Below are 27,840 nucleotides of genomic sequence, written 5' to 3'. Positions count from 1 at the left end.
AAAAGAAATGGCAGTAAGGTCAGTGAAAGAGTAAAATCAAACAAAACGAGTTTCAGCACTAGGTCATTCTTTACTATGTTACAAGCTCTTATGAACATACTATGTATACTAACCCATCCCAACTTAAATCTCACACTTTGTACTTATGTAACATCTTTCCCATAGAATCCCTCCGCATCTCGATCTACTCCTTACATCTAAATCACGATTGCTATGACTAGAAACATGCAATTCAATAGTGTTTCAGATTACTATCACAATACTATACTAGCATGGCTTCGGGATCACATAACCGCATATCGCTAGACATATTAGCTCTATTAACACGTCATTCAACATCCATCCAAATAAATATCATCAATTTGCAATTATTTCTACGCTCATGGTTACCACAATCCAACACTTCATTGTATCAACCTGAACACGAAAATTTTATTTCCCATCTCTACAACATCATATGATCACGTCATCATTCATACAAAATACTTACCGTAATGTTGTCCTGTAGCATGGTTAGAGTATATGGGTCTCAAGGTGTACATCAACTCGATTATATCCAAGGTTTTCCTTCTAACTACCCCCATTCACTCAATTTATCTCGGGTTACCTGGTTCAAAACTGAGAGGGCAAAAGAGCACGTATTAAGGGCGCCTTCTTAACCGCACTGTGAGCTCCTAACAGTTCCTACCCAGGGGTTCATTTTATTTAGACACTTCCTACGTTCATTGAGTTCATTGGTTTAGGCCTGAGGATCGTTCTCTCTGATACCACTTTGTAACACCCCGATTTATAAAGGAGCCTCTAGCAAGACATTCCCTAATAAACCGGACTGTTACCATCTCGGTTTCCCGAGGTAGTGAATAACAAATTAAACTCCAAGGCAATTTACATAATTTCTTTAACTTAACTTTTTACAAACCTCATTTACATCAAATTACAAGGAACTAACATAAATAAAAGTGAAAGTCTTCCAAGTGGTGATCTAGCTACTAAGTCTTCTGATCCAGTGTCTCACGCCCATCAAGCTCCCATCCTATCTCATAAACCTGTCAAGCCTGCTCCCCAATTATTGGATCGTCACAGGTGTTCACGAATACACAGAGTCAACCACAAGGTTGAGTAGGGAATACAATGAAACAACAAAATATGATATGCATGCTCCTCCGTCACCTCCACCTCCATCTCAACCCATATCTCATAACCCAGAACGCCCAGCTATACCGATTTCCGGTAGACTATATATCGACCGTAGCCGATCTCCCAGCTCGCAGCTGAGGACACCAGGGCAAGTCCTGCAGAACCCGCCTGGGCCTTATCACAACATCATCATCACCACACCACGTCACCACAACATCCTCCATCTCCAATGCATATGAATGCTCAAGAATTAATGCAACACAATATGTATATCATTGAACTGGTAAATCATAGAATCATGCCGATTACCGAATGTTGTGATAATATACTCAATACGATCAATTCAGTCAAGCACATTCCAGGATATGAATCATAACATGAATCAACAACAACGACAATAAGTCAAGTGTATTTCCCTACCTCAATACCGCAGTCAAATAGTTTGGTGCTCAGTAATATTCCACAACAGTTCGCCCTCTGAAAGATAAATAAATGATAAACAATTACTTAAGCTATTCCCGTTCCCAAAAATAGAAGTTATAAAAATAGAAACCTCTTAAAATGGAAAGTTTCCCTAAATGGAAACTTTCCCGATCTAGCAGCTTTTCCATTTTAACAAACCCGACTCAAAACCCGTCTTTAATTATTTTAAAAGACTCGGGAATTAAATTAAATAATTAATACGATAAATTAACGAATTCTAACGATTAAACTATGACAAAACCGTTTCAAAGCTAAAACAACCCGTCATCAACCCTCGTCCCATCACACGCGCTCCCACGCCCCCACGCGCCGCCACCAGCCCGTGTCAGCCACCAGCCCAAACACCTAGTCTGACCCAGCCACCAACGACCACCCCCACTGGGGTCGTCTGTTGCCGGCGAGTCAAACCAGGGCCGTCTTTTGGCCTGCTTCAGCCTCACCAACCACCCCCTGTTCTCGCCTTACCACCACCGCAGCCAACACCAATCCCCTGCCAAACCACCACAGCCCTGCTCACCGTCAGTCCACGAACCCACATGCCATGGCGCCGCCGTTTCGACCTCCCCCGAGTCCACGGTGGCGCCACCCCAAACATACCCGTCTAAACCCACCTGAAAACCCGCATATAAACCCGTTTGCTACCCCTTGTCGAAGCCGCCTCTCCCTGCCATTAACACCACCTAAACCCTCCCTAACAACCACCACCACACTCGACCCATTCCACCCAATTCCCTTACCCCATCAACAACCACCAGCCTTACCTCCCTAAGACACGAAACAACAACAAAACCCGACAGAAATGGCGAAAATAGAAGGAAAAGGTTGTGCTCTTACCTGATTCTGCCACCACTACCGCCACCAGAGTCACCTATGAACGTCGACAATCGCCCCTAGCTCTTCCCTGCTGTGCCGTCAACAACCACCCTCTCTCTCTCTCTCTCTCGAATTGCGTGAAAAAGGTGGTGGTGTGTTGTTCGATGTAGGCGGTTGAAGGGAGACGGGTAGGGTTTACAAGCTAGGTTAGAATTAGGTTAAACTAAAATGGGTTTGTGGGTTAATTGGTTTAGCACGGTTAAAACATGGGTAAACGTAATTGGGTAAAAGGGTGATACGCTTCTTGACCCAAAAGATAAAAGGTGATATAGCCCGACTCAACATATGTGATATAAACCCGACTTAATAACATTCACGATACTACGATGCAACCAACATAAAATGTATAATAACTAATATATAATAATATCCATTTAATCGATTATATAAAATACGGGGTATTACACTTGAGGACCCAGTCGCTTTCCTTGATGTTCCTGGGTCTAACCTTCTTGTTAAATGCTCGTTGTATATGTCGTTGGTATAGCTGGAGGTTTTGCAAGGCGTTGAGCCGCCGCTCGTCTAGAAGAGTGAGTTGTTCGTACCTTCGACGGGTCCATTCCGCCTAAGGGACTTGACTTTCCAATAGGATGCGTAGAGAAGGGACCTCTAACTCTACCGGTTGAACCGCCTCCATACCGTATTCTAGGTAGAAGTGTGTGGCGCCTGTCGGTGTTCAAATGGAGGTCCGGTATCCCCAGAGTGCGAATGGGAGTTTGCTCGGCCAATCGCGGTAGTTGTTGATACGTGCATTTTATATAGTCCTTTTTGGCCTTTTTATGCACGTATTTCTATGCTATTATCGTAGTTTTATGCCACGAAATGCCCCGAATATGTTACTTTGGTTTGTTTTGTTCTATTTACAGGAATGGACCAGAAAGTAGTGAAATTAAGCCTTTTACCATCCATTTTGAATGCATTTGGAGGAAGAGTGAATTTGGAGCGGAAATGTAGCTGTCTTGGAATGCGTGAAGCCGTTTCGGGAGCTAAAAGACAAGTCAAAGCTGGAACTAACGAGATTTTGAGCTGCTGAAGTTAGATATCACTCGATCGAGTACTTTATTGGTCGATCGAGTGGTTTTAGATCAAATAATAGGTCGATCGAGTACTTTTTCAAGTGGATCGAATAGTGTCTATTTAGTGTTTACTCGATCGAGTATTTATTTTGCTCGATCGAATGGTTTGAGTCTGATCCTGCTCGATCGAGTGGTTTTAAACTATTCGATCGAGTGGTTTCTCTAATGGGCTCGGCCTTTTTGTTTTATTTCGTCATTAGGGCTAATAAAATCGTCTTTCCTATAAATAGGAAGACGATAGAACAGTTTAATTATCAGCTAATATTAGATTGGATGCTGCGTTTCTCCTGTTACTTTGTTCTTCTCCTTATTTCTGGATCTTTTCCACTGTAACTTTCTTTCTTTCCCATTTATCTTTTATTTAATTAATGTTTATCGCTCTTCCCTTTATTACTATTATTTCCTTTATCATTATGCCTAGCTAATTTCTCTGCTAGGATTAGGGCAGTCGATGATTATTGTTAATTGCTAATTAGGATTATAGATTTGTCGTTGTTGTTTAAGTCTCTGTTGTTTATCACTGCTATAATTGTATCCTGCTAGTTGAGTCGACACAATTAGCCTTTTAATTTTGGTAAGCCTTGACCTGGACCGGAAGGTTGGAAAGGGTGAGACATGCAGTTAGCAATAAGATGCTTTATTGAGCGCGGAAGTTAAGATAATTGCATTTTAGGGTGAATTGAGACCGGAAGGAGATATTCGTTGCCCCTTAGACCGATACAACTGAATGATCTGTGACCTTAGCTGCAATTGACTGATAGTCATCGATGACCCGAAATCCTAGTTTCCTTTCTCTTATTGTTAATTTCTCTTTTTATTTCCTCTTGCCTTAATCTCGTTAGCTTAGTCAAAACAATTCAAAACCCCCAATCGTGACCGTAGACAGACTAAATTGACAAGTAGATAGTGACCGCCTCCCTGTGGAGATCGACCCTACTTACCGCTGACTTCTGTTAGTAGTAGCTAGGTATTTAATTATGTACATAACGACCGTATCAAATTTTGGCGCCGTTGTCGGGGAGGCAACTATTTATTTGCTTGTTTTTATTTTGTCTGTTTTTAGCCTCAAGGAATTTATTCCGTGAGGCCATTCTTATCTTTTTCTTTAGTGCTGTTTTGATAGGTTCTACAGGTCCTACCTAGACAGTTCTAGGTAAAAGATCGTCAAAGGGAAGGCTTGAGTACTTTTCACACATCACCTATGTTCCATTATATGGCACAATAGGTGATTTACTGCGAGAGATGTGGTGCTGCTGAGCACAATGCAGCTTTTTGCATGGCAGAAAATGACCAGGTCTACGCATTCAAGCAGCATAGACGAGCTAGTCAACCTTCTATAGTTGTGCCGCCACATCTGACCTATCAACGAGGCTACCAACAGCCTCCATTTATCTGGCCACCGCAACAAGAAGCTCCTCCTCCTGATAAGCTGAAAGAAGAGATTGCTGAGTTAAAGTCTTTATTGAAGGCACTTGCACTCAAAAAATAAGAATATGATAGACAGGTTTGTGCGAAAATAGATGAGCTCGAGTCTGAAATAGCTCAGCTAGCTACTGAGTCGAAAATTAGGCAACTAGAGGAAGCCTGCGTTACCTACGCAGAGAGCGGTTTTTCCCATGAAGAACCTGTGCTACCTAATGCTGATGAGTGGGATGACTCGAATTGCGATGTTCTATCAGTTAGTGACGCTTCAGACGAGGATTTTAACACTGTACAACAAAAATCACTCGATTGAGTGAAATATATTGTTCGATCGAGTGAAATATCAGAAGAAGTGTTCGATCGAGCAGAAAATTCTACTCGATCGAACAGTTGTTTAGAGGAAGTACTCGATCGAGCAGTTCAATGTACTCGATCGAGTGAAAATCAGGAAGAAAGCCTTCGATCGAGTAATAATAGTACTCGATCGAGTAGTTTGGCCAGTGAGAGCATTGATTCGTCATGTGGGTTTGTTCTAGATGACGATTTTGATGATGATAATGGTTACGGTGAATCTCCCCTTTTCAAGGCCGAGCTGGATGCGCTTGAGGCTGCGATTGACGCGACGGTTTCCACAGAGGAGGCAGCGGAGTCAGTGATTGCTCCTAACACGGATGAGGTAATATATTCTTTTGTCAATGATTCCGACATTGAGAGCAACCAACCCGAGGTAGTAGACGATAATTCTATTATTGTTTGTTTAAATAGTACATTGCCTTATTTGACTCATGCTTTGTATTTTAATACTATACCCCCTCCTAGCTAGACGAGTAATTTAATGGTTTTTCACCGTACTTATCGTCACAAACTTGTTAATCTGAAATGGAGCCCTAAATCATTATTAATTGCTCCTGAGCTCCTTTATTTTGTGGACAAATTTAGCAGCTGTCATAGGAAATTTGTTAGGCTTAAACAATTGTACATTTTAATTTCCTATGTCTTTATTCCACTGTGGTGCTACTTACATTTTTGTGTAGCACATGCGCAGCTGTTTGATCGGTTGCTACGCGCTTTGAGCTGTTTTGATTATGACTGATTAGAGAGGCTCGAAGAAAAGAAGGTCGAGCTGGGACCTGTCTGAAACTAGCGTTACCCGGGAGGCAACCCAGAGATTTTATTTTTAATTGTTTTTCAAATATTTCATTTCTTTTCAGTTGTGTGTAATAATTGGTTTTCCTACCATAGACTATATCAGTTATGCTTCTTTTGTTAGTTTTGCGGGCTGTTTTTATTGCGTCTTTGCAGGAATATACTAAGGATCACTCGATCGAGTACTTTTTGTACTCGATCGAGTGCCTGCAAAGAGAGAAGTCCTCGATCGACCACTATTCCTCTCGATCGACTCGGAGTTGGTATTTAATGAAGAAAAGGAGGATAAAAAAAAAGAAAAAAAAACGTGAAAAAGAAAAAGAAAAAAAAAGAAAGAGAAATCGAAAAGAAAAAAGGAAAAAAGAAGGAAACCGTGAAAAAATAGAAAAAAAAAAGAAAGAAAAAGATGTTGTTTGATGAGACGGTTTCACTCCTATGCTTTATGTACATTTATTAAGGAGTATTTTCAGTTCGGTTTGGTGAGTTTTGTGCCAAATGAAGGGCATTGTGCTTAATTCTATAATTGAGTTGGAAATGGATGTTATTATATGGTTTTGTTTAGGTACTAGCTTGGCCACCTATACCTCCACATTCCCATAAATGTTTTGCCTTTTTCTTACCCATTGCCTCACTTTACCATATTTTTGTAAGCCCTCGGCTGTGACAGACCTTGTTTGGTTGGAATGTGTGTACGGTAGCTAGAATTGTATATCATATCAGTTGCATGCATGTTTATGTGGGTCGTAGTCTAGGTGAGCGACTATATTTCTTTCTCTGTTACATATATATGTTCACCCTTTGCTTCATGAGAGAAGAGTGACCCGTGAGAGTTCATTATTAAAGGTCTTACAAGGTCGACGGTTCAACTATTTTATGAACATCCTATAACTCGTTTGCATTTGACTGTTCGCTATAAATGCTAGTTTGCTTGCATTAAATTGGTCTAAGTGGGCATTTGTAGCTAGCTCTGAGTTATCTTTTCTGTTCTATTAGTTTGCATTTAGTTTACTCGAGGACGAGTAAAGGTTTGGTTTGGGGAGATTTGATAAGTGCATTTTATATAGTCCTTTTTGGCCTTTTTATGCACGTATTTCTATGCTATTATCGTAGTTTTATGCCACGAAATGCCCCGAATATGTTACTTTGGTTTGTTTGGGTCTATTTGCAGGAATGGACCAGAAAGTAGTGAAATCAAGCCTTTTACCATCCGTTTTGCATGCATTTGAAGGAAGAGTGAATTTGGAGCAGAAATGTAGCTGTCTTGGAATGCGTGAAGCCGTTTCGGGAGCTTAAAGACAAGTCAAAGCTGGAACTAACGAGATTTTGAGCTGCTAAAGTTAGATATCACTCGATCGAGTACTTTATTGGTCGATCGAGTGGTTTTAGATCAAATAATACGTCGATCGAGTACTTTTTCAAGTCGATCGAACAGTGTCTAGTTAGTGTTTACTCGATCGAATGATTTGAGTCTGATCCTGCTCGATCGAGTGGTTTTAAATTACTCGATCGAGTGGTTTCTCTAATGGGCTCCGGCTTTTTGTTTTATTTCGTCATTAGGGTTAATAAAATCGTCTTTCCTATAAATAGGAAGACGATAGAACAGTTTAATCATCATGTAATTTTGGATTGGACGCTGCTTTTCTCCTGTTACTTTGTTCTACTCCTTATTTTTGGATATTTTCCACTGTAACTTTCTTTCTTTCCCTTTTATCTTTTATTTAATTAATGTTTATCGCTCTTCCCTTTATTCCTATTATTTCCTTTATCATTATGCCTAGCTAATTTCTCTGCTAGGATTAGGGGAGTCGATGATTATTGTTAATTGCTAATTAGGATTATAGATTTGTCGTTGTTGTTTAAGTCTCTGTTGTTTATCACTGCTATAATTGTATCCTGCTAGTTGAGTCGACACAATTAGCCTTTTAATTTTGGTAAGCCTTGACCTGGACCGGAAGGTTGGAAAGGGTGAGACCTGCAGTGAGCAATAAGATGCTTTTGTGAGGGCGGAAGTTAAACTAATAGCATTTTAGGGTGAATTGAGACCGGAAGGAGATATTCGTTGCCCCTTAGACCGATACAACTAACTTATCTGCGACCTTAGCTGCAATTGACTGATAGTCATCGATGACCCGAAATCCTAGTTTCCTTTCTCTTATTGTTAATTTCTCTTTTTATTTCCTCTTGCCTTAATCTCGTTAGCTTAGTCAAAACAATTCAAAGCCCCCAATCGTGACCGTAGACAGACTAAATTAACAAGTAGATAGTGACCGCCTCCCTGTGGAGATCGACCCTACTTACCGCTGACTTCTGTTAGTAGTAGCTAGGTATTTATTTTTGGTACATAACGACCGTATCAGTTGTCTTGCATTTTCTTGATAATGGTGACAAGAGTTGTGTTCGCTGCCTCCACCGCTCCGTTGGTTTGGGGACGGTAAGGGGATGATCGAGGTCGTTTGATCATGTATTTGTTTGGCGGATGATGTTGTTTTGATCGATGATGATTTCATGGGGTACCCCATATCGGCAGATGATGTTGTTTTGGATGAACTTGGCCACTTGTTTGGCGGTCCAGACGACATATGACTGCGCTTCCACCCATTTGGTGAAGTAGTCGATGGCGATGAGGACGAAGCAATGCCCCTAGGTGCCTACCGAGTTAACTTTCCCGATGATGTCGTTGCCCTAGGTGGAGAAAGGCCAGGGTGATGTCATGGTGTATAAAAGGGATGGTGGTATGTGTTGTATGTTGGTGAAGAATTGGCAATTGTGGCAATGTTTGATGTACTTACGGAAATCAGCTTTCATGGTGGTCCAGTATTAACCTAGCTGCATGATCTTCCGAGTAAGCAGCATTGTGCTCATGTGAGGGCCACATTCTCCGTCGTGGACCTCTCCCATGACTTTTTTGGCTTTGTAATGGTCAGTGCATAGGAGGAGAATTCCTTGGGGTGTTCTTTTGTATAGTTGATCTTTGTTCATCACGAATTATGACGCAAGTAAACGGATGGCTCTTTGTCCTCTTTGATCAGAGTTAGGAGGGAATTCGTTTTTGGTTTTGTAGTTGAGGATGGCTTGGTACCAGGATTCATCATCGCTTTCATCGTCGTCGCTGATGGCACAAATGTGGGCTTGCTCGGTCCTTCTCTCGACACATAGGGGCATCGATGTCATGTCGTCAGGTATGTTGACGAGCGCAGTAAGTTTTGCCAGGGTATCAGCAAATTGATTTTCCTCTCGCGGCAAGTGGAAGTAGTCGACTTGGTTGAAGAACTCGACTTCTTGATTGATGTTCGATCGGTAGGGTGCTAATTTGTCACTTCGGATTTTCCATGACCCGGACACCTGATTGATGATGAACGAGGAATCGCCGTGGACCCTCAGTCTCTTGACGCCAAGTGTGATGGCTGCTTGTAGGCCGATGAGGCATGCTTGATATTCAGCGGCATTGTTGGTGACGGCGAAGTCTAGATTGACCAAGATCGGAACATGTTCTCCCTCTAGTGATATTAGAAGGATTCCTACCCCAAAGCCTCTTATATTAGACCCACCATCGAAGTATAGGTCCCATGCGTCGGAGTCGGCACAAAGGATGTCTTCATCAGGAAGTGACCATGTGTCGGTCGTTGGATCCTCGTTGACGGGATTCTCGGCGACTGCTCTCCCCTTGATAACCTTGAGGGGTACAAACTTGAGATCAAACTCGGACAGCATGAGTGTCCACCTAGACAGCCTTCCATTTAGTACGGGTTTTTCGAAGATGTAGTTGACTGGGTCCATCTTGGAGTAGATGTGGACCGTGTAGCTGAGCATGTAATGTCGCAGCTTTTTTGTTGACCATACTAGGGCAAGGCATGTATTCCCTAGTTGGGCTTAACTTGTCTCGTACTCAATGAAATTTTTGCTGATGTAGTAGATGGCTCGTTCTTCGCCGTCGACTGTTTGTGCTAGCATTGCTCCCATGGTTGTGTCGGTAACAGTAAGGTATATGGATAAAGGGAACCCCGGTTGAGGTGGCATGAGGACAGGAGGTTTGGATAGGATTTCCTTTATCCTGTCGAAGGCTTTTTGACAATCGTCGTCCCAATCGGTGTGATCGGAGGCGCGAAGCTTCTTGAAGATTGGTTCACAAATTATGGTGAGCTTGGCAATGAAGCGGTTGATGTATTTAACCTGACTGAGAAATCCCCGAATCTCCTTCTCGTTCTTAGGCCGAGGCATTTGTTGAAGGGCTTTGATTTGGGTTGGATCAATCTCAATGCGTCTTTTGCTGACGACATGTCCCAAGATTTTTCCGGATGTGACCCCGAATGCACACTTCTGAAGATTTAGTCTCATGTTATATTTCCGCAGACGAGCAAAGAATTTTCGAAGGGCGCTGATGCGGTCGTCCCGTTCTCTTGACTTGACAATCATGTGATCGACATATACCTCTACCTCCTTGTGCATCATATCATGTAGGAGAGTGGTAGCGGTTCTTTGACAGGTAGCTCCGGCGTTGATGAGGACGAAAGGCATGACCGTGTAGCAATATGTACCCCACAGTGTAGTGAATGCAGTCTTATGCATGTCTTCCTCAGCCATTTTAATCTGGTTGTACCCAGCATACCCGTCCATAAATGATAGGAGAGCGTGCTCGACAGTATTGTCCACCAAAATGTCAACATGTGGCAAAGGGAAATCGTCCTTTGGACTCGCCTTGTCCAGATCCCTGAAGTCGACGCAGACCCGAATTCTCTCGTCTTTCTTCGGTACAGGAACAATGTTGGCCACCCAGTCAGAGTATTCAGACACTTTGATGAAACCAGCCTTTAACTGTTTGACTACTTCTTCCTTGATTTTCAGGGCCCATTCAGGACGCATCCGGCGTAGCTTCTGCTTCACGGGTTTAGCTCCGGGCTTAATGGGTATCCGGTGCTCCGTAATTTCTCTGTCAATTCCAGGCATATCTCTGTAGGACCAGGCGAACACGTCTTTGTATTCGTGGAGGAGGTCAATGAATTGTTGTCTTTCCGAGGGTCAAGGGTTGTCCCTATCCTAAGTTCTTGAGGTGTGTTGTCGGTCCCTACGTTAACAGGCTCGGTCTCCTCAATGATGGGGGTTCTAGTTTCCCGCTTGTCAAGTTCTTTGGCTAGGTGAAGTGGGTAGTCACTCAAGTCAAATTCCTCATAGTCATTCAGAATCGCATTGCAGTTAAATTGAGACGAGTCATAAGAAAACTTAGCGTTCATTAAGTTGACACGAGTGAAAAGCTCGGAGAGGACAGACATCTCACAGTCAGTCAGAGGCGACACAGCAGAGGAGTTGGCCCCTGGAATAGGCTCCAGGTTGTCATCTTTCATGGGAGTGGGGGTGACCCTAGTAAACTCAGCCTCTGAATCAGCCACGAGTTTGTGATAAAACAGCGGGAAGGGGACTTTGACTGGGACATCAGGAGTGTTAGGAGCTATGACAGACTCTAACTCCGACTCAGACTCAGTTTCTTCTTCACTTCCCTCTTTGAACATTGGGCCTTCTCCAGTTGTGATCTTGAGAATGCAGCCTTGGCGATCGGTCCACTTGACGGTCTTCCTCCCGGCCACCACTGTAGCTCTCTCCCTGGGTCGATGCTCGGAGATTAAGGCGGTTGGGTCAAATTGATTGTCCTTCGGGGCGATGTTGATGATGTTCTCATAGTCGAGGTGCTTGATGTTATCCTCTCCAAAGAGGAGAATGACAGCTTGTCCATCGAGGCATGAGGGCGGCTTAGACTCAGTTGATGCGGCTTCGGTGTTGTCGGAGATGAAGTAGCAGTCCTGGAATACTTCCACACCCGGGTACTTGGCCTTGGCCACAGAGTTATAGATCGGCTCCGGAAAGCCATGGTAGAGCTCGGACTCTCCCTCGGGGACAAAGTATCCATTGAGGGTCAGATGATAGGGACGGAGAATAACTCCGTGCTTCTTGCGCTTCCGAACTAGGAGGTTCATCTCCTGGATATCTTCATCGGTAGGTTCATAGCCCAGTCCGAAGGGAATATTGGGGACCTTAGCCTGTTCTAAGGGAGGTAAGGTGCTCTTCAGTGGATTGAGGGGTAGACCCGGGAAGTAACCCTGGCGTATCAGAATGCGGTTGATTGTGAGGTTGGCAAACGGGTCACAATCAAAGGGTGTTGATTAAATGCTTATGGCATTTACAGCTTGGAATCCCCACATTTCATTATCATCTTCCTCAATGGCTTGGGAGGCTATTCCCTTTCTCATGACGGCTTTGATCGGGGAAGCAGGAATTGTGATCGTTTTCCCGTTGAAGGGGACCCTGATTTTCTGGTGGAGAGTTGAGGTAATTGCCTTGACGGCGTGAATCCAAGGACGTCCCAAGAGCATATTGAAGGAGGCGTCGATGTCGACCACCTGAAAACTGGTTTGCCTTTCCAGTGGTCCGGTTGCGACAGCTAGACTGATAAGCCCTGCGACCTTGCGATGAGTGTCGTCGTAGGCGCGTAATCCTTAATTTGTTGGGACCAAATCAGCTTCCTTGATACCCAGTTGTGAGCCGTCTTGAGGAGGATGACATTCAATACGGATCCGTCATCCACAAGGACCATGGGTACATTCTTCTTGAGGCATTGCACGGTAACGTGCAGGGCAAGATTATGATTGGCTCCGAAGGGAGGGATATCCTCGTCAGAGAAGATGACTGGGTTGCTCAAGTCAGGGGCATCCCTTGTCATGTATGCCACTATTTCTTCAGGGGAAGAGGTGGAGGGCACAGTTAATTTTCTCAAGGCTTGTAGCAAAGCCTGCCGATGCTTAAAGGATGTCGCGATCAGTTGGCAAATTTAGATTTCGGCTTTTGCCTCCTGAAGCTGTTTGAGGCTCGAATTATCGGGAGCCTTTGGTTGAGTGTCCATGTCCGGGACAGCTTGGTGATTCGTTGTTGGAACGACCGTTGGATTGTTCGGGTTCTGATAGGGGCGTCCGGACCGGGTAAGGTGACCGATCTCCTTCGCCTGCTTCCCTGGGACGATATTGACATCCTGAACATCATCTCTCCAGATGTCATTAATTTCCGAATTCCGAGGGAACCTTGGAGGGGTATTCCTCGGTGGGCAGTTTTTGTGAGGGACATTTTTGTGGGTGTGATTTTTGTGAGGGTAGTTATTGTGAGGGTGATTATTCTGAGGGTGCTTATCGTGAGGTGCATGCCAGAATGGTCGCGGGAGCAATCCATCTTAGTGAGGGTAGTTTTGGGTGCTCGGGGGACTCTCCCTCGGGCGTGGTGGTGGAGGATTGAAGATAGGTCGACGGTAGGCATCGTCAAGGCGGGTGATCCTTTCGGAGAGACTGGCTATGGCTTCCTCAACCTGTTGGAACATGGTGAGCATAGTGGCGGCACTGAACACAAATACCCCGTCCGAGGGATCTTTTTCCAAGGCATTCACCTCGTCATCAACTGACAGGATGAGGTGTGAGCAGTCCAGAGTTGGCTCATCGTTGTAGATAGCGTGGATTCCTAGAGGGTTCGTTTTGTTGTTTGGCTTAGTCGGGGGGTAAAGGCAATTCCCCTTTCTCAATCATGTCTTGGATGATGTGCTTGAGTTTGAAGCAGGTTTCTGTGTCATGCCCTTTCCCTTGATGGTACTGACAGTAGGCATTAGGGTTCCAGAAGTGGGATTTCTTAGCATCGGTCGGATCCGGGGTGGGTCCGATTGGTTGTAACTTCCCTTGGTCCATGAGCCTTTTCAGGGCGCTTGCATAAGTTGACCCTATATTAGTGAACACTCTCTGGGGGCGCTCAGCTCTCTTAGCGGTTGGTTCAACGAGGTTGACCTTATCAATCTTGTTCGTCTGGCCATAAGGGCGAGATCTGGTTGCTGTGGATCCCTGGTAGCCTCGACCGATGGTTTTGGCTAAGACACCCTTACGGAGGTCGTCTTCAATGTGTGTCCCGAGGATTTGTAGATCCTGGAAGGTCTTGATGTTTTGGTACCACAGTAAGTTGGCATACACTGGGCGGAATTATTGATGAATTTTTCTACCAAGGTTGACTCACTCGGCTTGCTGACCACCTGAGTACTTACCCTCCTCCAACGGGTTAAGAACTCGGTGAATCCCTCCTTTTCATTCCGGGTTAGGACCTAAAGAGTACGAGTATTGGCTTGGATTTCAACATTGTCGGCATATTGCTTGGCAAATTCAACTGCGACCTTATCCCAGGTAGTGAGGTTCTTCGGATCAAGGGAGTAGTACCATTGGTGAGGGATCAGTTCCAAGGATGATGGAAAGATCCAGGTGAAAAGTTCCTGTTTAACCCCTTTTATGGCCATGCAGTCTTTGAAGGCTCGGATATGATTGAGTGGGTCCTCCCCTCCCTTGAACTTGGGCACATCAATCAGGGTAAAGTTGTTGGGTAGTTGATCCCCAATAGGTTCAAACCTTCGGTTGTTCTCAAGATGGATATTGTTACCACGGGCCAGGAGTTGTTCTTCCAAGAGCTTGAGCCTCTTCTCGGTTTGAGTCAAAGGCGGAGTGTTATGTTCTCCAGTTTTCTTGTTTTACAGGGTGTCGATACGGGTCTCGACACAATCCAAGGTGACCTTAAGAGCATCGAGTAGGCTGGCTAGCTGAGCAGTTGTGACATCTCTGTTGTTATCATTGTTGTTGTTGGACAAAGTTGAAGACGAGGCCATGGCTCTGAGGCAGAAAAATGGCTCATATTACAACTCGATCCGACACGATTCAAAGACTGAACGCAGACAACACGAAGGACGAGACAAAGAGCAGACTCAACAAGACGAGGATGACCATGTGTGGTTCCCCGATGCTGACTCGATTTATGACGTGACGGTGTTGAGCGAACTTTTGACATGAGTCCAACGTAACGGCGTGACGCCATTGGACAAGTCTCGTGGTGAGACGACTTATAAGTAAAGACTCATATGTACGTTTGCATCGACTCGATAGACACGAGGCGGAATTGGAATGGTGGACTGAAGTTTTCGAAAATAGAAATTTTCAAAAAGATTCATTTGTCGCTTTATGGACGGCTTCCGAAAATAGAGATCTCCGTAAGTCGGTCAGTTGAAAGGGTTGTCTTAAGTTTATTTGCAAAAGACGGTTTTGAGTTTGAGTCGGCTTGGAAAACAATGCACTGTTTCCCAAGACGGTTTTTTTGAAATTCAAAATTGTATGTTTTGAAAATCGAGTTTGAAATGTTTGAAGAGGTCTCGGGGATGGTGCATGGTCCTCGGGATCTCGAAAGTGTCTCGAGAAAAAGGTGTGTGCTTTTCTCGGGTTTTGAAAGAGCCATTGTCGGCGTGAAACGGGTAAAAATTCGTATCTAGACGCGGCGATTATAAAAGCGTAAAAAGGTGATTTGAAATGGTTGTAGAAAACCGAGTTTGAAAATTGTCATTACGACGGCCTAGAAAGGCGTGTTGAAGTGGTTATAAAAACCGGGTTTGAAAATCGTCATTACGACGGCCTAGAAAGGCGTGTTGAAATGGTTATAAAAACCTGGTTTTGAAAATCATCATTACAACGGCCTAGAAACGCGTGCAACGGTCGGCAAAAGACCGAGGTTTGAAACGGCAATTATAACGGCGCAAAAAGGTGTTTTTGAAAGTTTGAAAATGACACGGAAGGACTTATGATCAAGTAGCACATAAGCACTCACAGTTCATTATATTATGCATAATGCTGACACGGGTTTTGGCTTAAATGGGTGGGTTGCACACCAAGCAATCAAACCCCAATTTGCGAGAGGGATACAAATCCAAACAAAAATGTGTAACGTCAATGGTATGCTTGACTCAATCGGGGTTCAATACGCGGGGATGAGAAAGCTCACGCCTACGAGACGAGCCAATTGGTCGAAAATGGTTAGGTTATGGGCCCGGACAAGAAACCCGACCGTGACCGTAATATCAATTAATGCATTCCAACCAAGACCTCGTTCGAGTCTCACCATCTAGGGATCACAAAGACACAAGTGTCCTAGTTTTCCCCAGCGGAGTCGCCAATCTGTGGTCAACGGCCCACCTGTGTATGCCCAGTCGATCTGTGGACAATGGCAGCGGCCTTTTGAAAGCCACGATCGGCGGCGTAAAAATGCTTTGGACCGTATCGTTTTAGATCGGTCGGTTTCGTCTCGGCAAGGGTCTCAAAATGATTAGAGATGTTCGGAGTCGCCACCAAGCATTTGTGGGATGCTTGGAACCCGTTCAAATCCACTTTATGCCTCGGTCAAAAGAAGCACAAAGCAGTGTTTGACATAGGTACTAAAGATAAGGAATCGTCCTTCTTTAGCATCCTATCTCTTGAATGACTCTCGTACGCCTTGGATAAGGTCGTCCACTATCCAAAGTTTCTGAGTAAGAGGTGAAGGTACGTATTGGGAAGCCCTATAATCAGACACCCAATCCCGCCCGCGGTAGCGGCCTCTACTGATCGATCTTGGTTGGTTGAATGCAAAAGTTGATACAACGGTTTAAATGCATGAATGTGCATCCAATAATTTAAACCTAACATGTGAGAGCTTTCTAAGTCGTTGATTTAATCCAAGTTTCAAGTATAAGTTGTCGAGTTGGATTTATGATTGATTTGCATGCAAGACGGAAATTGAACATCCATTTACCGTATTAGGTTTATGGCGCATAACATGATCCATTTGTCTTACTAAGGCATTTTGCAAATATGACTTTTGAATGAGCAAATTAGTCATCTGATCCGTACTATATCCGGGTTGGCCGGAGTCGGGATCGTTCTAGACTAATGCAGGAGGAGGACAGACCCTGCATCAGGCAACCACATGAGGCGCGAGCCTGTTGGCGGTGTAAGGGGGTCTCCCCTGGTTTTGAAAATAGGAAAGAAATGGCCTGTTTAGGCGCGGGTCAGTCAACGGTTTAAGAGGCATTCTGACCATTTGAAAAACGTGTATAAAACATGTTGGAAAGTGGGTGTTTGAAACCGTTTTGGTTTGAAAGGGTCGTTTAGACCGTATTTGTGTTGATTTGAAGAACGGGACTTGAATAATCATCATTATTTTGATGATATTCGATGTCGGGCTCGACATGAGAAGCTTGAAATGAATAGTTTTCAAAATAATTATGAACTAACTGTTTTAAGTTCATTTGAATATAATTAGTCAATACTCATCATCGTACTCGGGTTAAAATCCGACATGGTATGTAGAACCAAGGATGACTTTGTGTTGGTGACTAATACATTTATTTTGAAATTGTAAAGAAATAATGAAAGGCTTTAAAATACCTCCCAAAATGTAAAGAAATGAAATAAAAGGCTTTAAAATACCTTTTAAATGTAATTAACTAAATATTATCACCGAAACACGGATTAAACCGTCATGGTATTAGGAACCAAGGGTGAAAAATGTTTTATGGTTAAAAACTTGTAAAAATAAATAAAAGGGTTTGAAAATATTTGAAATGGTAAAAACCGATTACAAATATGAAAATAGATTAAAGAGGAAAGACGAGAGCAAACACGGTTGAGTCTGACCTGGACACCCCATTGAGGCGCGAGCCTCTGTGCATAATAAGAGGCTTCTGTCTCAGGCCAAAACTGAGTTTTGGCTCGTCTACCCGTTGTTTTGGATGGTGTTATGCATGATTTAGCATGTTATGGTCATGAAACAAGTAAGGACATGATAAAATAAGGATTTTTACACCCTCATACTTTCATGCTTTGTTATGGCGAGAAACCGACGTAAGTGTAACAACTCGTTTGGTCGGAAAAGACTCGGTTTAAAACCTTTTTAGTAAGTAAAAAGAGTGTTTTGTTAAGATTAGTGATGGTGTAGTGGTCGGTCTAGTGATTTAATGCACGATTACGGTACCAAACAATGTGTAAGGCTTGTATTTACGATCGGTAGGTCGTAAATACGAGTCGGATTGTGACTTAGGAAGTCGAGTCTAGAATTTTAAGGGAGAAAGAGGGGGCGGACACTCGCGTAAGTTCTCAAATGGGGGTATTTGAGGGGTATTTATAGGAAAATGAGTGGTTGTGTGAGTTTTGAGCGACGTGGCCACCTGGGCTGCTCAAAGAGGCGCGAGCCACGTCGCGGGTCTTCGAGTTGTCCTGTCACTTTCACACAAATACAATAATGATTTGTTCTATCCTAGGATTTGTAGTCACATGTTTGGTGCTTGACCATTCATGAATCCAGGAAATCTTAGTATAGAAGGCTTTGAATGGTTTGTTTTTTGTGTTTGACTCGGTTTGACTCGTTGTTGGAGTCGGGATTTGAATTTTGAGTCGGTTTTTGGTCCGGTGTCGGTTTTGACTCTAGTTAGTGTCATTGCGACCCCGTCGTCGTGCATTAAACACTCCAAGTACTTTTGAAAAGTTTTTAAATGTTTTATTTTCGAAATCGTTTTATGTTTTTCGACGTAAATTTGTACACGAACTGTCGATCAAACGCCACGATTCCAAAATATCTTATAGTCCGATAATCATCGGGTGTTTTTTGGAGTCTCAGCAGATACTAGGTATCTACACATCCTCATTAGAAATGATCATGCTAAGGAGAGCACGTTCATCAACAATGGTTTTAATTTGGGTCATAAAATCGGCTATGGAAGACGATCCTTTGGTAATACGTTTGAGTTTATAATGAAGTTGCTTAATATGACCTCGAGAAGGAAGAGCGTAAGAATTAGCAAGAGCATCCCACGTTTCCTTAATGGTGGTCAGGCGGTTGAGGAGGGGATTGACGGCAGAGGTAAGGGTGCTTGCTACGGCGCCAAATAGAAGTTTGTCTTGCCGGAACCAGGTGCTATAAGTTGGATTCAGGATTGGATCTTTGTCTTTTTCATGTAGATATTATGGTGGAGGTGGAACACTTTCGTCATGGAATGACGATAAACCTTAATCTTGGAAAAGAGACTCAAGTTGGAGCCTCCATTGTTGGTAATTGGTTCCATTAAATTTGGCAACGGAGTGAATATTGAGAAGCACAAGTGGTTTTAAAGACTCGGCTTGATTGGGGATCGTGTTAGACGAAATGGAGTCGGCGAGGACGATCAAAAAAGAAGAAAGAAGAATAAAGGATTAACCTAGCTCAATGATACCATGAAAGCTTTGTATTATTGAATGAATAATTATGATTACAATCTTTGATTCTTATACTAACTTAGCTATAACAATTTGATAGCATGAATATATTCTACCTAAATTGTAGCATAGAATTAGGAACAATTATACGAAGAATAATAACAAATATTGTAGAGAATAATATCACATTATTCTCAACATAGAGACGTTTAACCACTATTTTAGAGGTTTGTCGAACAAACCTCTCTATTGTTGGATAAAGTTAAGAAGCTTCATCTATGAGAATGGTTACAATATTATAACAAGGTGCGTTGATAGTAAGTGGGTTCTTATGTGTAATAGTTCATTGTTATGTATGTTGTGGGCCATTATTATGAACCCTCAAATTTTTGGTCTATGTTATAAAGAGGTTTATTGTTAGAAAGGTTTGTATGATGGATGATTTCGCATGAGCCCTTAGTAGATGCATTTAATTTGAATCCTCTCTATTTCTTTCTCTCTATTTTCTCTATAATACATTCATTACGTATTTGCTCTTTTGTGGATGGGTTTTACTTTTTCATGTACTTTTTTCCATAGTTTTTCGATTGCGTACCCTTCTTTTAGAAAACAAGAGAAAAGTTTCTCTCTTAATTCATTTCTCTCTTCGTTTCTCTCAAATTAATCAATATCTTCATCAAATTACTCCGTCGTGAATATTAACTTTCATATTAATCAAGTAAATTCATTAAATATGCATCAATTTTTTTATATCAAATTAGGTAAATATAAATTAAATTAAGATTGATTTTATTAGGGTTATTGAAAATCAAGTATTATTAACCCATATAATACAATACACAGATCGAAGACGCAATTGTTTCGAGACAGGCCAATTATACATGGTGATGGACTAGAAAAGAATGAACAAACAAAAGTTAGAATGAAACTAGGCGGATGATGTGACCATCATTTGAGTATATTTAGTCCCCGAATTAGCCTCGTTCCTATGCTTTTTAGTGCATATTTGAGTCATTTACTATCTTTATTCCTTTGTTTTGCATATTCTTTGAGGTTTTGTTTCCTTGGTAGGAGAGGAGTGCAAATCTTGTATTTTCATGGCAAAATAGAGCTAAATTGATCAAATCTAATGACCAAGCATCAAAGAGAAGACAAGACTAGAAGGCCTTTGTACATATTATAGTAGATGGGCAATGATGAAGAAATCCTTGCATCCCCGACTAAATCCCGGAGGATTATTGGAAGAAGAGAGGAAGAAAAGAAGAAAAGGAAGGCTGGAACCCAATCCGCTCATCCAGCCATAAAGACGCCCGTCCAAGACTGCAAAGATCCGAGCGTCTTTGCCATAGGGACGCCCGTCCAACCACGCCCCAATCTTCTCGTCCAAGCATCAATCCGCCCGTCCAGCCACCCCAGAATCCGCTCGTCCCGACCCTTGGACACCCAGATTGTCTTACAGGCACATACATCCTCTTCTTTATCCATGAATGATGCGCATATTTTTGAAAGACCGACAATAAGGAGACCCACATCTTTTTCTGAGAGGAGCGATTCCTCAAGGACTTAATCGTCATTTAAGCCCTTAGTAAACCCTAATTAGTGTACCTAATCCGCACTATAATCACCCCATTAGTCTAATTAGATTAATCATGTTCTTCTTATCAATCTTTATTGTAGTTTATATCATTCTAATCTCTTCTTAATCTTGTAATCAACTTGTAACCAAATATTAATACAAATCTCATTTCCTTTATTTCTCTTTTGTTCATCTTTTATTTTGGGTAATTGAAGATTATTTGGGCTGTTGTTGGGAGATTGACAACCTTCCAATCATTCATCAAGTACTTCTATTATTCTTAGCTTTATTTTGGAATCATTAGTAGGTATAATTCTCTAAATACCTTTTTAATTATTGTTAATCATCTTCATTTATTCATCATGTTTTGCTTTGTTAATATGATTGACAATCTTGTTAACATGCTAAACATGACAATGAGTGAGTAGTTTCCTTAACTAGGGTTAATGGGTAATTAGGCGAAACCAACATGGGGGATGATTCATGCTTAATTTAATATGTTTTCATAATTTATTTGCTTGGTTGTTGTGATCTCAACTTATGCACATGTTATATTTGATGAAATGCGAGCCTATGAATCCTTGCATTTTTTACCCATCACTTACCTTTTCAATGAGACTTGTAAGACATAAACCAACTCGAGTCTCATTAGACCATGCATATAGTTGAGTAGGGAGGATTAAGTTGACTTGTAGGTATTGTACAATCTAATCGATTCGGCTCATGGACCCAAACCTTCCTAGGATTGTAAGATATAAACCAACTCGATCCATCACAACAATAATTGCTTCCTTATAATTTGAGAATATGTTTATATGATCAATTTCCATGAACCCCCTAGGACCCCATGATACTCTAGTGCTTTTAATCAATTGTTTACATCTCATTTTAATCATCTTGCTTGTTTACTTTTATTGCTATTTAGTTTAGTGATCTTCTTATCTCAACCCAAATCGTGACACCCCTAGACACCGCTACATGCAATCGAAAATCCTACATCAATACCGGTCCCTTGGGATCCGACCTTTACTTATCTCTTTACTAATAGTAAGAGTTGTTTGTGAAGTTATAAATATTGTTTTGGTCTAGGTGCTCCTAACGACAAGTAACCGAAAATTAAGCTCCAAGTGAGTCCGGCAAAAAATGGCGCCGTTGCCGGGGACGGTGTTAACTTGATTTGATTTTCTTAGATTGTTATTAGTTGTGTCTTTCTTTGCGTTGGGGAAGTAAAACTCCTCAAGGTTTGTTCTAATTGTTTTCAAGTTGTTTGATATTTTGCATGTCTAGAAGATCACAAGGTAACTTGTTACCCATTGATCACGAAATTGAAATGACTTTGACAACCAATAGAAGACTTGTTAGAGGTACTTTTAGAGGTATTGGTGAGGTTGTAGATATTCAACAAAATACTATTGAGTTCATCAACCCTTTTGCAAGAGAAGGTGAGGAGAACCCAACACCAAATCAATCACAAACTCAACCCACAATGCCTAAATTTTCATCACATTCCGTACCAACCGAGGAGAACCTACCCAATGGTACTCCCACACCACAACACTTAACCGGAAATTTCATTGCTAAATCCGCATTTATCCAATTAGTCGAAAGAAGCCAATTTGGGGGGATGCCTAGTGAAGACCCTCACTCTCACATGGAAACTTTTTGTGACTATTGTGATGCGATTTCACAAACCAGTGTGACTCAAGACCAATTTCGATGGGTCTTATTTCCTTTTTCTCCAATCGGCACCGCAAAACAATGGTTGAAAAGCCTTGATATGGCTACTCTTGGAATTGACTCTTGGAAGAAGTTGGCTCTAGCTTTCTACAAAAAATTTTACCCTCCGGAAAAGACTAACATGCTAAGAGCTCAAATTACGGGTTTTAAGCAAAGGGATGAAGAATCGTTGTATGAAGCTTGCGAGCGGTTCAAAGGAATTTTTCGCTCATGTCCTCATCATGGACTTAGCGAGTGGTTTTTGGTACAACAATTTTGGAATGGTCTTTATGAAGACTCAAGAAACATTCTCAACACGGGATCAAATGGTACGTTCACCGAAGTTGACGATAATCAAACTTGGAACAAGATTGAGGAAATGGCGGTCCATAATTCACAATATAGTAGACCTCGCAAGGCTACTAGAGGAGGAAAGCATGAAGTGGACTCTATTACTCAATTGGGTGCACAACTTAGTGCTCATATTGATACCATAAACTTAAAGTTTGAGAAGGCTATGGCTAAACTTGAAGAAGCCTCAAAATCACCAAAGCATCATGTTAATGCCATGGTAGCATCTTCATCAATCCCAAGTGGGATATGTGAGAATTATGGAACTTTGGGACATGACCAAAGTGAATGTAGGGGAACAAATGAACAAGTGAATGCTTTTCAAGCATACAAGAGTGGTACCCCTTATTCCAACTATTACATTGAAAACACAAAATTCCACCCAAATCTCTCATACAAAAGCCAAAATGTTCAAAACCCTCAACAAACATACACCCCACCTCCCATGAGAAACCAAAATCAAAGACCCTTTTTCAACCAAAACCAAGTTTACCAAAATCAAACTCCATACAATCAACAAAATGACCAAGGTTTTGATGTTCAAAAAGCGGTCCTCAAAATGCAAAAGAATCAACAAGAATTTTTCACTCAAATGCAAAAAGATAGCCAAGCAAAGGACATCACCATCAACAACATCCTAGCCCACACAAAAATGTTTGAAACTCAATTGACCCAACTAGCATCTTCAAACTCTCAAAGACAAAAGGGGCAATTACCACCTCAAGGTAATCCCCCAAGACATGAAACGGTTAGTGCCATTCACTTGAGGAGTGGTATGAGATATGAAGGACCAAAGAAGCAAGTTGAGGATGAAGTTGTGGAAGCTAGTGACAAAGAAGAAGTTGTGCAAAACTCTAAGGAAGATGAACCAACAAAAGAAGAAGTTTCAAGGAAAAGTCAAGAAAAGGCCAAGGAGAAGGAGCCCATTGTGATTAAACTTCCATTCCCAAGTCGTCAAGCTAAGCCTAAGTTTGATGACCAACTTGGAAAATTCATGGAAAGTGTGAAGAATTTGGAAGTCTCGATTCCTTTTACGGAATTAATCAATCACGTGCCGGCCTGATGCGTGTCTTTTATATGATGTTTTACATCCCATTCTACACGCATTTCAGAGCTCATTCTTGTAGTTTATGCTGCATTTCTCCTTATTTCCGTCTACTTCCGTATTTTGTACATTATTGCACAAATGTGAAGAATCCAGCGGAAATCGAGCTAAATCCGTCCCCAAGTATCCTACATTGCATTTGACGTGAAGTATTCACCCGAGGAACGAGCTTGGTGCGCAATTCAAGGCCCAAAAGACAAGTCCACGAGTTTTAAGAAGTCAAGTAGCAGCTCAGTGGTCGATCGACCATCACCCTCGGTCGATCGACCAATGTTCGGTTCCGAAGCTATCAGACATCGAGGACCATCGATCGACCACCTACCTTAGTCGATCGACCACACTGCTGTTCCAGACGTGAATTAAAAGACCGAGGAACTTGAAGCCCGTTAATTTTAGGTTTTGGAATAATTGTTACGTGAACTTTCTATATAACGTAACTGAGAATACCTAGTTTAGCATCAAGTCTATTATTCAGTTTTTCATCCAAGTTTTACCTAATTTTTATTCAGTAAGTTTCCGCATACGGATCTTGAAAGATAATTAGGGTTTAGGATTGTTGAGCATTGGATTTTCGGTTCTTAATAACTAATGTTTCCTCTTTCGGTATTATTCTGCCCTAATTTTAGTTCATCTTTATTTTATCAATAGTTTAGAATTGCTAGCTAGTTTCCCGCAACCAATTTCATTGTTTATGTTAATTGCTTTCTTTACCGTTTTAAGCATGAATTCAGTAGCTAATTTCATCGTCAATGTTATTGTTTTCACCCTTAGCATGAGTAGCTAAATAGTTTGTGCTAGGATGTCGGTAATTGTAGCATAGGCGGCATTAGATTAGATACAGCCTGAACCCGCGTGTTGGTCGATCGACCACCTTAGCCGGTCGATCGACTGACCTCGTGAGCTTATTTCGTTTTAATTGATTTTAATTGTTGTATTTAACGAATCGAATGCATGCGACAGTTAGATACCCTTTTATGACCGACCCAATAGATCGAAAGATAGGGTATGTTGTTAGACCATCAATTGAATCGACTAAACTGTGCTAAGATCGAAAGATAGGTATAGTTTAGACCGTTAGTCACTTTTCGGAACGAAAGTTAGTATTAGTGATATTAGGGACCTATAGCGAGATCGAAAGATGCTATTTGTTAAGAGTGGACCGAGAGGACGTCTTTATTTCCCGCCTCACCGTGTTGACTCGAGACCGACTTAGTTTGCTTTGCATTGAAGCTATAATGAACCGATCATCCTAGTACCCCTTTCTTTATCTGTTAAACCGTCTTTTTGGTTTATTATCTTTATCTGTTCTTAGCTATAGATCATTTCAACTCAACCCCCACAATTGTTACCTTAGACTGAATATAAATCAACTGGAATTTACATCTCCCTCCTTGTGGTTCAACCCTGTTACCACTAGCCTAGGTTAGTTTTAATAGGAATTATAAATTTTATCTTTGGTACTCACAACGACGGGTATCAAATTTTGGCGCCGTTGCCGGGGTACTAGGATGATCGGTTCATTATAGCTTCGGCGGCAGCAAACTAAGTCGGTCTGAGTCAACACAAATGAGGCGGGAAATAAAGAGGTCCTCTCGGTCCACTCTTAACAAATAGCATCTTTCGATCTCGCTATAGGTCCCTAATATCACTAATACTAACTTTCGTTCCGAAAAGTGACTAACGGTCTAAACTATACCTATCTTTCGATCTTAGCACAGTTTAGTCGATTCAATTGATGGTCTAACAACTTACCCTATCTTTCGATCTATTGGGTCAGTCATAAAAGGGTATCTAACTGGTCGCATGCATTCGATTCTTTAAATACAACAATTAAAATCAATTAAAACGAAATAAGCTCACGAGGTCAGTCGATCGACCGGGTAAGGTGGTCGATCGACCAACACGCGGGTTCAGGCCGTGTCTAATCTAATGCCGCCTATGCTACAATTCGCCTACATCCTAGCACAAACTATTTAGCTACTCATGCTAAGGGTGAAAACAATAACATTGACGATGAAATTAGTTACTGAATTCATGCTTAAAACGGTAAAGAAAGCAATTAACATAAACAATGAAATTGGTTGCGGGAAACTAGCTAGCAATTCTAAACTATTGATAAAATAAAGATGAACTAAAATTAGGCGAAAGAATACCGAATTGCAGAGGAAAGATTAGTTATTAAGGACCGAAAATCCAATGCTCAACAATCCCAAACCCTAATTATCTTTCAAGATCCGTATGAAAAACTTACTCAATAAAACTTAGGTAAAACTTGGATGAAAAACTGAATAATAGACTTGATGCTAAACTAGGTATTCTCAGTTACGTTATATAGAAAGTTCACGTAACAATTATTCCAAAACCTAAACTTAACGGGCTTCAAGTTCCTCGGTCTTTTAATTCACGCCTGGAACAAAGATGTGTGGTCGATCGACTAAGGTAGGTGGTCGATCGACCGTCCTCGTGTACAATAGCTTCTGGAACCCGAACATTGGTCGATCGACTGAGGGTGATGGTCGATCGACTGCTTGAGCTGCTACTTGACTTCTTAAAACTCGTGAACTTGTCTTTCGGGCCTTGAATTGCGCACCAAGCTCGTTCCTCGGGTGAATACTTCACGTCAAATGCAATGTAGGATACTTGGGGACGGATTTAGCTCGATTTCCGCTGGATTCTTCACATTTCTGCAATAATGTACAAAATACGGAAGTAGACGGAAATAGGGAGAAATGCAGCATAAACTACAAGAATGAGCTTTGAAATGCGTGTAGAATGGGATGTAAAACATCATATAAAAGACACGCATCAAACTTCCCCAAACCAAACCCTTGCTTGTCCCCAAGCAAGAACAAGACTCAATCTAACGACCTAATGGAACGAGTTCAATCTCAGAGCGAAATGCAAACTGTTAAGCCTAAACCAATTTAATGCACAACCAACAATCAATTAGTAATGTGAATCATGCAAACGAGTTATGTAGTCGTTAAAGATATGCTTTGAATCGCTTAATCGTATAGACTTATCAAATTGGACTCTCACGGGCCGCTCAAATCACTCAATAAGTACAGGTGAATATATGTAAGATAGAAAGAATTAATTTTGTAGTGACTCTCACCTAACTACTGTAGGGTAATATCCGTATAAAACCCTTTCTTTATAGGATTATAACGCAAATTTTATATGCAATTTATTGTCATAAACAAAATTAACAAAGAACGATTAAGCAATAGAAATAACCTTCGGTCCTAGTGCAAAATGGCAATGAGAGATCAAAGTAGATCTCCTCCTAAATGTTGCACCCAAGATTGTCCGAGAAATGCCCTTGTGCTAGAGAGAATCCTCTAATTGCCTTGCAATATTGAGAGGATTGTTTTGTGAGTTTATGTTGGATGAGAGATCCGAATTTCGAGAGGCATTTTCTCAAAACCCTAATTTCTTTTTTGCAAATGAAATGTTCGGTTAGACAAGAGGGAAAAACTCCCCTTTTGTCAATGCAAGCCTCGGCCAAACCGAGTGAGAGGAGAGAAATGGGCTTTTCATTTCCTCTTCACTTAAACTCGTGGTCCGGTCCATAATTCGCTAAGTGTATATGACGCGGTTTCATTATAAACTGTTATCGGTTATCGGAAATTAAGGCATCAACTAATAATACGGGTTAGTTGAATTATTAATACATGTCCGACAAAACAGTATTGTATAATTATATTCAATATACATTTAATTAAATATAAAACGCTTATATTCAATTTTACAAATTAATTGCTTAATTTGCCTTAGCCAATTTTATTTAATCCGTATTAAATAAAATATCTCAACATCACATATTAGACTAATTACTAGTCAAATAACTCAGACTAACTGGTTAGTCAATTTTGGCATCTACATGACTGTATTTTCATACCG

General features: G+C 41.6%; 1 non-coding gene across 1 annotated transcript; it reads right to left on the bottom strand.

Annotated features, from left to right (window-relative positions):
* Positions 1-22,623: 22,623 nt before the first annotated feature.
* On the bottom strand, positions 22,624-22,730 carry LOC141634868 (small nucleolar RNA R71). The gene has a single exon (XR_012539586.1). It is a non-coding gene; the product is annotated as a small nucleolar RNA R71 (small nucleolar RNA).
* Between the last annotated feature and the right edge of the window lie 5,110 nt (positions 22,731-27,840).

The sequence above is a fragment of the Silene latifolia genome, chromosome Y, assembly GCF_048544455.1.
Source record: "Silene latifolia isolate original U9 population chromosome Y, ASM4854445v1, whole genome shotgun sequence".
Classification (NCBI taxonomy): Eukaryota; Viridiplantae; Streptophyta; class Magnoliopsida; order Caryophyllales; family Caryophyllaceae; genus Silene; species Silene latifolia.
This window is presented reverse-complemented; position numbering and strand designations above follow the sequence as displayed.